Genomic DNA, 9,919 nt, shown 5'->3' with positions numbered 1-9,919 from the left:
TTGGAAAATAAATTGAAAAGTTGCTACGTTAGCGTTATTTTGTACTATTTATATACACACCCGTATAAATAAAAGAGAAGATGGCGTCTGCCGAGTGTTTGCCAAAGCGTAATTGAACGACTCTGAAAGTGAGTTTAGCTCGGGCTTACAGCTTTAATTAAAGCCGGATCTAGATTCGATGATATCATGTTGTAGGTATATTTACCAGAATCGAGATTCTCAGTTCCCAGTTTAGCTTTAACATTTTTTAATATTGCACTTGGTGTTTGGGTTACGTCGATGTTGATAACGACTTACTTTTAAAACGTAATTGATGTCAAAAGCTTTTTATATCACTATTTGGGAAGGTGTTATTATTATTTGCAAAACTATAATCGCTTTGATATTTGAATGTTTGCCAATTTGTTCTTTTATAACATTTAAAAAGTGGTCTCCTCATTCCTTTAACGAATATATATATATATATATATATATAAATATATATATATTTATTATTTATTTTACTTGTCCTTAAAAGTCATGGAAATTTTGTGTTTAAAGAGTTTAATTTTATAGAATATATTTTTATGGTTACATTTAAAATTCCAATATTTCGCTCCTAGCTTACCCCGCCAACTCTTTGCAGTATTATTCCCCAACGCGCATTATGCGAAAAACAATGAAATTAACGAACCAAAAACGAATGAGAAAATCGCGATGCGAAACTCTCCCGCTTTGTCCCTAAAGAAATGCATAGATATAGCCAGTCGAATAGGAGGGTAAGGCGTGCAGCGAATTGGTAAAATGGAGTGGGGAGAATAAAGCAGGCGTCGCACAAAGAAAAAATGTTCAAAAAAGCGTAAAATCAAAGCGCCCCGCAAACGCGCACAGATGGTTCCATAATTAAATAAGCATCGACTGGCTGTAACCTAGGAACGGGGGATTTCTGGGGGCAGCTGAAATTGCGGCAATACCGACACCATTTTTGAAGTCATCCAGCTGCGGGTCTAATGCTCCAGCTACAAACTACACTGGAAAAACCCATATAAAATAAAAAAAAAAACAAGAGCAACGAGAAATAAATATTGGTTGCTCTATTTTATATGACCCTAAATTGAGGCACCTGCTGGTTAACAAGATTTGTATTAAAAAACTTGCAATTAATATATAGTATTTATATTTATTTTAGGTAATATTATAATATAAAAAATAATTATTATTTTTTGGTCGTGCTGCAAAGGTTTCTTAATTTGTATACCCTTGCAGAGGGTATTATAATTTCAGTCAGAAGTTTGCAACGCAGTGAAGGACACATTTCCGACCATATAAAGTACATATTTTAAACATATACGTAAGTAAATCATAATTTTTTGTTTTCAAAAATATTTATTTCTTGCAATAGCTGCAAAGGTATATGAACTTCCGCTTGCCGAAGTCTGCTTTCTTTCTTGTTTTTAAAAGATTTTGAATTTCAGAATATGTGTCGAAATATACAGTATGTCGAAAGTTAAGTCGAACAATTTTTATTTTTTCGAGGAAAAGTACAAAATAAATATGTAGAATTAGATTAAATTTATTTCATTGAAAAGAAACAAATTCGTGTTTAAATAGAATTGATTTTCAACCATCCGTCACAAATTGTGATTACAAAAAATCCGAGGTCTAGTAAAATTAAAATATACAAGTTTTGTTTGTGTATATGTGAAAAAACTCCAGCTTAAATTCATTTTTCGTTGCTTAAATTTTTCGTTGCTTAAATTGTTTACACTTAATACGTTAATATTTATTTCAGTATCTGACTTCCTTCTCCAACTCGTGGTGCTACTGCTTTCTGGATTTTTCCCCGACCTTCTGCTGGTCTCACATTTCCATCTCTTTTCCTCCGACACTCACTCATTTTGCCATTTTACCTAATTGGTAATTTTGACTCCCCCCGTTTGAAACACTCTTGCTGCCTCATCCCCCCAAATCCTGATGCTACCCATCGTTCAGATATTCCAGCTATAGCTCCGCCAGCCGTCCGTCCGCAATTGATTTCGGTTTGGTGTGCGAGTCGGCAAGGACGATTGACGAGTCGCCTGGAGGACACTTCAGCGCGACACTTCAGGTATGTCCTGGCTGCTTTTCACGTGCTCTTTAGCCTATTTCCCGTTTCCTGCACCGAATCCGTGTCCGAACCTCAACCTGAATTCGAGTCCTTTCTGGCCACTGGCCTGGTTGTCGTTGTTGTCATTCGTTAGCAAAGGGAGGACCGTTAAAAGGACCTTTTTGGGGCTGCGGCATGCGGCATGCGCATGCTAATAAGTAAATCCAGCGATCCAATCCGGAGAATAAATATTTGACAAACGTACGCAGGGGCGGAAAACTTGGAATGTAAGTATAATAAATGCGATTCTGAATTTGAGTCCTGCCGTTCGTTATTTGGGGGTGGTTGGATCGGATGGTCCCGAAAGCAGGACTCTGTGCTACGTGCCACTTGTTTTAAAATTCAGCGTCAAAATCGTTTTATTTGCCAATATTTCATTGCGCGCTCGAGTACTTCGTCCTCTGCTTTTCGTCCGCCACTGTCCTGTCGCTCGTTCAGTTTATTAATGGTGTTGGTTTTCGGATTATTTAACGGTGTATTATTTTATTATTTATTTTTGCATTAATTTTTGATGCCTTCTACGAATTACTTTGTCCATCATCGGCGAATCCCGCAAACCTCTCTAATGGGTTAAGCAAGGGTTTTCCCTCTTCGCCTTCGCTAACCCTTCAATTATATACTTTATTGGTCTAAAGTTTTGCATCGATTTACGGTTTGAATTCTCTTATTCGGCGGACAGCTGTCCGGTAATTATTTATGCATTTGCACGACGAAATTTGTTAAATGGGGTTGGGATAGGTTGCTTTTGTTTCGACTGAAAATGTCGTGACAGCATATGCTGGGCTTTTTTAATCGTGTCTCTGGGCTGATTGAAAAAAATTTGGCTTTATTAGCTATTCAGCTCAATTGATGAGTGGAATAATTGGTTAGGTTGGACCATCGGAAAAGGGTTGATTCTTGCACATGTTCGTGAATTTCTAAAGATATGATCATACATTTTTGATTTATTTTAAATCGAAAGATTGATAACAATTTTTTTTTAATTCTAACAATTGGATGTTTTTATTATTTTATAAGATGATAATGAAATGTTCCATTAAGTAAACTAAGTTGATGATTACCAGCTTACCATAATTTTTGATATTAAAAAAAAAAATTTCCGGTAATACCATGTGTTCAATATTTAAGTTTTAGTGACATGAATAATACAATAATAAAGGGAACTGAATTAATATTTTACAATTGGCAAAGAGCTACTTTAGGCAATACGCCAACAAAAATATTTTCGTTCGCTTCTTGTTGTCACTTGGTTTCGTCAGGGGTTTTAGAATAGATCAAGCTAATTGTAAGTTAGTGAATAATATATATTGTAAAAAGTATCTTAAAATAAAATTGCTATTAAATATTTTTTGTAAGATATGCTCTATGTTGGCTTGCTCTAAATAAGTGCATTATTCTCCCACCAGAACCAACTCCTTTCTGAAAGCCTTCGATTGGGCCAAGTTCAGTGGCAAGTGCCAAGTGCCGGGTGGCAGTTTGTCAAAGTGCCGGCTCATTAGCGGGGCCAATGTCAAAGGCTACGTGTCGCAGACACATATAAACTCGGTGAGCCCCGCCCTGCTCCTCAATTGCCGGCACGTCTAAATTTTTATTTAGTCCTCTTGGGAGGCGAAAAAAAATTTTACAGGTGCCACTCTCCATTGCCCCATCTCGCCATTCATCCAGCTTGTGTTTGCCAACTGTCTGTCCCAAAAAGTATGCCAAAAAAAAAATATTAAAAAATGAGCTGCCATATTTTTTTACGTTTCGCACTTGCCTTCTTCATGGTGCTGTCATCTTATCATTTTTCCCGCAGACAGCAAAAAATTTCGCTCGTCTCCGCAGGAAGGGGAAATCTTTTGCCACGGAGGGGTTAAAAAATTTTGGAACCAAGTTCAAAGGCAAACGCAAATTGGCTTGGTGCAAATTACGACATGTAAGCAGGGAGAGCAGGGTATGAGATGGTGGTGGCTCGAAATTAGGGAGGAGGCCTCGGGGACTCTATGTCTGTTCGCATATGTCTGCCAATTTAGAAACACTTTTTGCCAAATTTGATTAAAATGTTCGCCAGGTTTTATTTTTTTCAAGCTAAAAAAAAAAATTGTATTTCTAATTTGTGCAAACTTTGGCACGGGTTGGAAAAAATATAAAATTTGTGGCAGTTCTTGAAGTCTTTCTCTGTTTACCAAATAAATACTCTTTTGGTTACTTTAAAAAGTCTTATTAAGATGTAATTATTTGTTATTTTTTGTTTTTTGTAAGCTACTTATAGTTGATTTATTCAAGGTACAACTAAAATGGAATTTCTAGGCTACCATATAAAGTATATAAGCTTAAAATTCATTTTTTTACATTTCTTTAAGATATAAAATTACCTTTGATTTTACAAGTCAACTGGACAACTTAATTCAAACTTAATTCATTAACTGAAATTCCAGACTTCCTGGTAGAGTTTGCAAAAATACTGAAACAAACTTGCTAACAAAATTTGCATACCCCAAGCTGGAAAAAATATCCTGAAGCACCTATAAAAATATCTTATTTGCTGCCAACTTAATTTGTCACAAAACGCAGAAGTCATCGCCAGAGTTTCAGTCTGAGAGCCAAGCCGTGCAGGGAAAGAAAACAATTCATGCTAAATAAATTGCACAACGAAAAGCCAGCGAGCAATATAAAATGAAAACATTTCGCAACGCAAATACGTATGCAAAATATATAGCTTCTTTGGTTCTTGGCCGTAAGTTGCTGGCTCAGTTTGCCACTTAAACTCCGCTGCACGACTTCTTTCGCTGAGAAGAGCCGAGGAAGTTGGCATTTTACTTTTCTACTTTGTGGCTTACTTTGCCTTTTAGCTTTTAGTCATTCGGTTGACTGTTTCTATTTTTTTCCCTTAGCCACGTTTTTAATAAAAATGTGTATACAAAAAAGTGCAGGGGTATAGTTATAAATTTGTTGCAAGGGCGCAGCCAAAGCGCATTGTTCCTTGAATGAGATGGTGAGGGCTTAAAGGAGATATGGGGCTCTGTAGTGGGCGGGATCTGCACGCAACTTAACCATAAACAAGTTGTCTAGACTGTGGGAATGCTGAATGCTCTTTCGCCACCTCTTCTCCGTCGTTTTCTTAGCGAAAAAAGGCAACTTTTTGAGGCAAACATAATAAACATAATTCAAAATTATGTCCAGGTGGTTGGGGCTTAAAAGGATCGCTTCTGTTTTCTGTTTTGCGAACTGCTGAGGATAGACAACTTTTGTAATGTATTTTTGATTGAGATCTTTTGCTTCAGACTATTAACAAAGTCTAGGGGGCTTTAATTGGTAAACAAATTAGAAAGTAATTATATAAGAAATTGCTTAATTTTTTTATTTTCTTTACTATTTCATTAAAAAGTTTGAATAATTTTAGCGATTACTGAGAAAAGTTTTAACTTATAAGCTGACAAATATTTTTAAAATTATAGTGCCTAATGTGTTTAATTTGTATACCCTTGCAGAGGGTGTTATAATATGGTGACATCTCCGACCCTATACAGTCTATGTTTATATTCTTAATAGCACCCATAAGAAAAATCGGAAAAAGAATGTAAACAATTATAACGTTGCTGTTTTTTATTTTTTTGTTGTTCTTCGAGACATAGATTAACAATTCAGAATTACGGTTACGACTATAGCATATAGCCTGCATAAAAAAAATTGGATTATAAAAAAACCCATTTTTTTTGTTTTTAATTTTTTTGAACATGTTTAATGATTTAAAATTTCAGAATTACGCTTTTAATTTTATTAAAATCGGAAAACGCTATCATGTAGCTATAATAGAAATGGTCGAATAGTTGAGCTAAGAATCGACATAGCTTCAATGGTTTTAAAACATAAATAGAAATTTAGATGTTTTAAAGAATATTTAATTTTTGTAATAGCTGCAATGGTATTAAACTTCGGCTTGTTGAAGTATGCTTCTTTTCTTGTTAAACGTAAAAACATTTTACATCCAAGATGCTGAAATCGATTTTTTAAGAATATATTATTAATTATTGAAGTCAAATTAAGTCTCTTGACAACTTCTATTAATTTAAGATGCAATGCGGCCAATTACATTACCATGGAAAAGCACAAAAAAAAGCCACCACATGTGCTCAATCTTTTTTACAATGAAAACCAACCTCGAATTTACTTTGGGGTTGAAAGAGTATTTTGGAGAAATCTGATCCATAATTATAAGTGTAATCAAAATCCACCCAAAGAGAAAGAGAAAACCATTCAAGATGTGCAACATTTCTAAAAAATGCTGAAACACAAAAAAAAAAAGAAATTAAAGAAAAAAAATATTCAATTTGCAACTTTATTCCGCTGGAACCTTGTCAAGCCACAAAACAAAATGGGGGTACAAGAAAAGCAAATGAAAGCACACACACATGGGAAGAAACTTTAAATTAGCTGATTAACTAAGTAGTAAAACAAAACCATAAGCCAGAGGCACAGAGTCGGAGCAACTGAGGCAAAAGATTGTCATGTCCAAAGTCTACACAGGATTTGTGTCTGCCAGGATAAAATGGGGGAAATGGATGTGGAATGGGTGCAAAAGCAACAGGAACAACGGACAGAGGCAATCACAAAATACTGAAAATAATATTTTCTCTATTTTTAATACCCGGTATTTGGAGGGTCTAAGGATATACAGGATTTGAGATGTTATATTTAATAAATGTATGTTATTATTGACATTTTATAAACATATTAGAGCCCGTCGAGCCCAAAATTAATGGATAAAGTGATTATAATAAAATCCAAATAGTTATAAAAACACAGAATGAAACTTTGGAGGTATACATAATCACTATTGAAAACCATAAACGCCTTATTAGGCAACATTTTTACCACCAGATCATTACTTAGCAGGTATCTTATAGGCGAATCTTTCGATTATACAAGTCTATCATGTTGCTTTTGTTGCGGCTATTTGCACGACTGCAGAAAATGGGAAAAAAATCAGGCGAGTGAGCGAAACACAGCCGGGCTAAAAAATCAACACAACCAGCGCCGAAATCAAGCCAACAAAAATTGGAAAGAAGGGAAATTTAGGGAAGGGAAAGTTAGGAACTGCAGCGAAATGAAAAACGTATTTTATCTTTCCACTGGCGTGAGGAGAACGCGAAAAGCGAACCAAAGCTCAGGAGCAACATGATAAAAGAGCACACCATTTATCAAAAAAGCAACAAAACAAACAGACACACAAACGTATATCTATATATCCAAAAAATATAGCCAGCCTCGACACGACCGAAAAAATATATGGTGCACAGTGGGCAATGCGAAGGCGAAGGAATCAGACCGACAAATGAGACTTTTAGGCCGGCCACTTATTCCAGCAAATGTTGACTGTAACTGGGTGTACAGTTACAGCTCTTTTGCCAATTCACGTTCGGGTGCAACTCTGTGTACTGCAGGGTTGTCGCACTAATTGGCCCCGTGGTTTTTAGGTTGATTGTTGCCCCGACCACTGTGGCAACTCTGGCTGAGCGGCTGTTGGCTGTCGTTGCCCTTTAGTTTTGACTTTTATGTGTTCCTCGCTACACATATAAAAATGTGCACAGTCATGCACACTAATATACAGACAACCCCACACATATGGGGATCATATTTAGGAAATACCCTTTTTTGAGGGGGTTTCTCAAAATTTCTAGAGAATATAAAGCATAAATCTCTGGTCATACAAATATTAATTCAGGTCAAAAAGAAATGAGTTGCGAAATCTATTTATTATCCTCTCCTAGGATATTTGGGATTTATTTTAAGCTATAGAACTGATTCAATATAAATTAATTTTGATTAATAAACTAATGGCTTTGTAATTTTCATTTTTTTTTAAATTTGATTTGCTTTATGAATGGAGAAGGGCATTTCCTATCCCAACAGTTTAAATTCTCAGCTGTCCATTCTTCCTTGGTGTACTATTACATGTTTTTTTTTTATTTGACTTCCTGTCGAGCCAAAAATATTTTGTACGCAAACAAAAATAACAGTAAATGTGGCTTACGAACATTTTTGCTGGTAAGAAACAAAATCAGGGGATACGGCGGACGGGATACGTTGTAAAATAAAGCCAAATATGAAATGAATGAATTTTTCTTACCCACTGACACGATTTATTTACGAGTGTCCCGCCATTGTGTGTGGACCCACCCACCTTTCTATAACCACCTTTCTATACCCTAGCACCAAGCACCACCCCTTTGCCTCCCCACTACAATAGCAACAAAATAACAACAAAGTCTGAAAACAACAACAATTTTTATTATTGTATGCTGGATGGCTGTACTGTGTACATCATTATACAACAATTGAAATGTTATTTGGCGTCGCGTTGGCGGTAACGAACAGATGATGTGAGAGTTAACATGTACGATCAGTGAAATAGTGGAAGTGCTGTAATTCTGATTGCAAAAGTATAATTTTTAATTGAATAAAACAAACAAACAATTATTTTAATTTTGTTTTTATTTCGATTGAAATGTGTAAATGTGTATAGTGTTTTCTGTAAACTAGTCAGTAATTCTTAAAAAAAAAACAAATATCAATAACAACTTTGGCTCATTTCAAAATTATTTATTTTTTTTTTTATAATAAACTTTAAATTACCAAAAATAAATCTCATAGCGCTAAGCTTACGCACTTAAAAGTAATATTTTTTTAAAACTTACAATTTTTAAAACTACACCTTATAAACGTAATAAAGCTGTGTACTTAAATTTATCAAAACTAATACATTTGCCTAATATTTTTGACCGCAGCTGTAAAAGTGTGTATGTTAGATGGGATATTGGTGGTCTCCCGTCCTCCATCTTCTCGGACTTTGGCAACTCTGGTGAGGAGATTGCCGAAAGGGGGTCAGACTGGAAAATCACTGCCAACTTTTGGGCAATTGCTTAGACGAGTGGAGGGGACCTTGGCACAAAAACAAACGAAAACAGAGGCCGATTTTTTTCAATTACCAGACATAATATATGGGTCCTATGTGCTGTCATGACCTCTGCACGAAATTAGATGCCTTTTTCAGGGATTTAATTTGGGCAGAAAGAGATGAAGTGCTGAGCGTAAGGTGATATATATCACAAAATTATCTTGCCATTGTCCTTAATATGATTTTCGACTCCTTTTGTTGGCGAGCCAAGTTATCTCGGCATTTGTCATAAATTTATTATTTAAGTCCCGAAAGACGAAACTAGTATTTACATGATGTGAATGGCACTAGGGTTTTGTTTTTTTATTAGATAAATTAAGGTGCTATTATATGAATTGTAATGCTTAAAAACTATTTTAACACTTTGAGTATACAAAAAAAAAACTTTGAAATTTATATAAACGTTAAAGTAACACTGATATAAAATAATATTAGTTGACTAGACAATTTGATTTAATTATTAAAGTTATACACTGAACAATTTCAAATATTATAAGTATAATAAGTTAAATTTTCTACTGACTTTCGAAAATGGAAAATAAAATGATCTATTAAAAAGCTTGTAAAGTTTTGCGAAGATAAAGCTCATATTAAATTTAAGAATGTTTGTAAATATATAAATTAACCATTCAAATATATGAATTTAACATTGTTTTTAAAAATACAAGCTTACTTAAAATGAACTTAAAACAAGATAATGTAATTATTAACATATTTAAGTGAGTCAGTACCGAAAATATCTAATTCAAAGTGAAAATATTTGGATTTACCGTGATTTTTGTCTGGGAGTATAACGCCAATGTCTTAGCTCTGTTTAAGCTAATAAAACTTCAACCCTTATCCACATCCATCAGAAT

Source organism: Drosophila gunungcola (assembly GCF_025200985.1).
Source record: "Drosophila gunungcola strain Sukarami chromosome 3L unlocalized genomic scaffold, Dgunungcola_SK_2 000009F, whole genome shotgun sequence".
In the NCBI taxonomy this organism is placed as follows: domain Eukaryota; kingdom Metazoa; phylum Arthropoda; class Insecta; order Diptera; family Drosophilidae; genus Drosophila; species Drosophila gunungcola.
The sequence above is the reverse complement of the archived record's forward strand: the minus strand, read 5'-3'. Positions refer to the sequence as shown.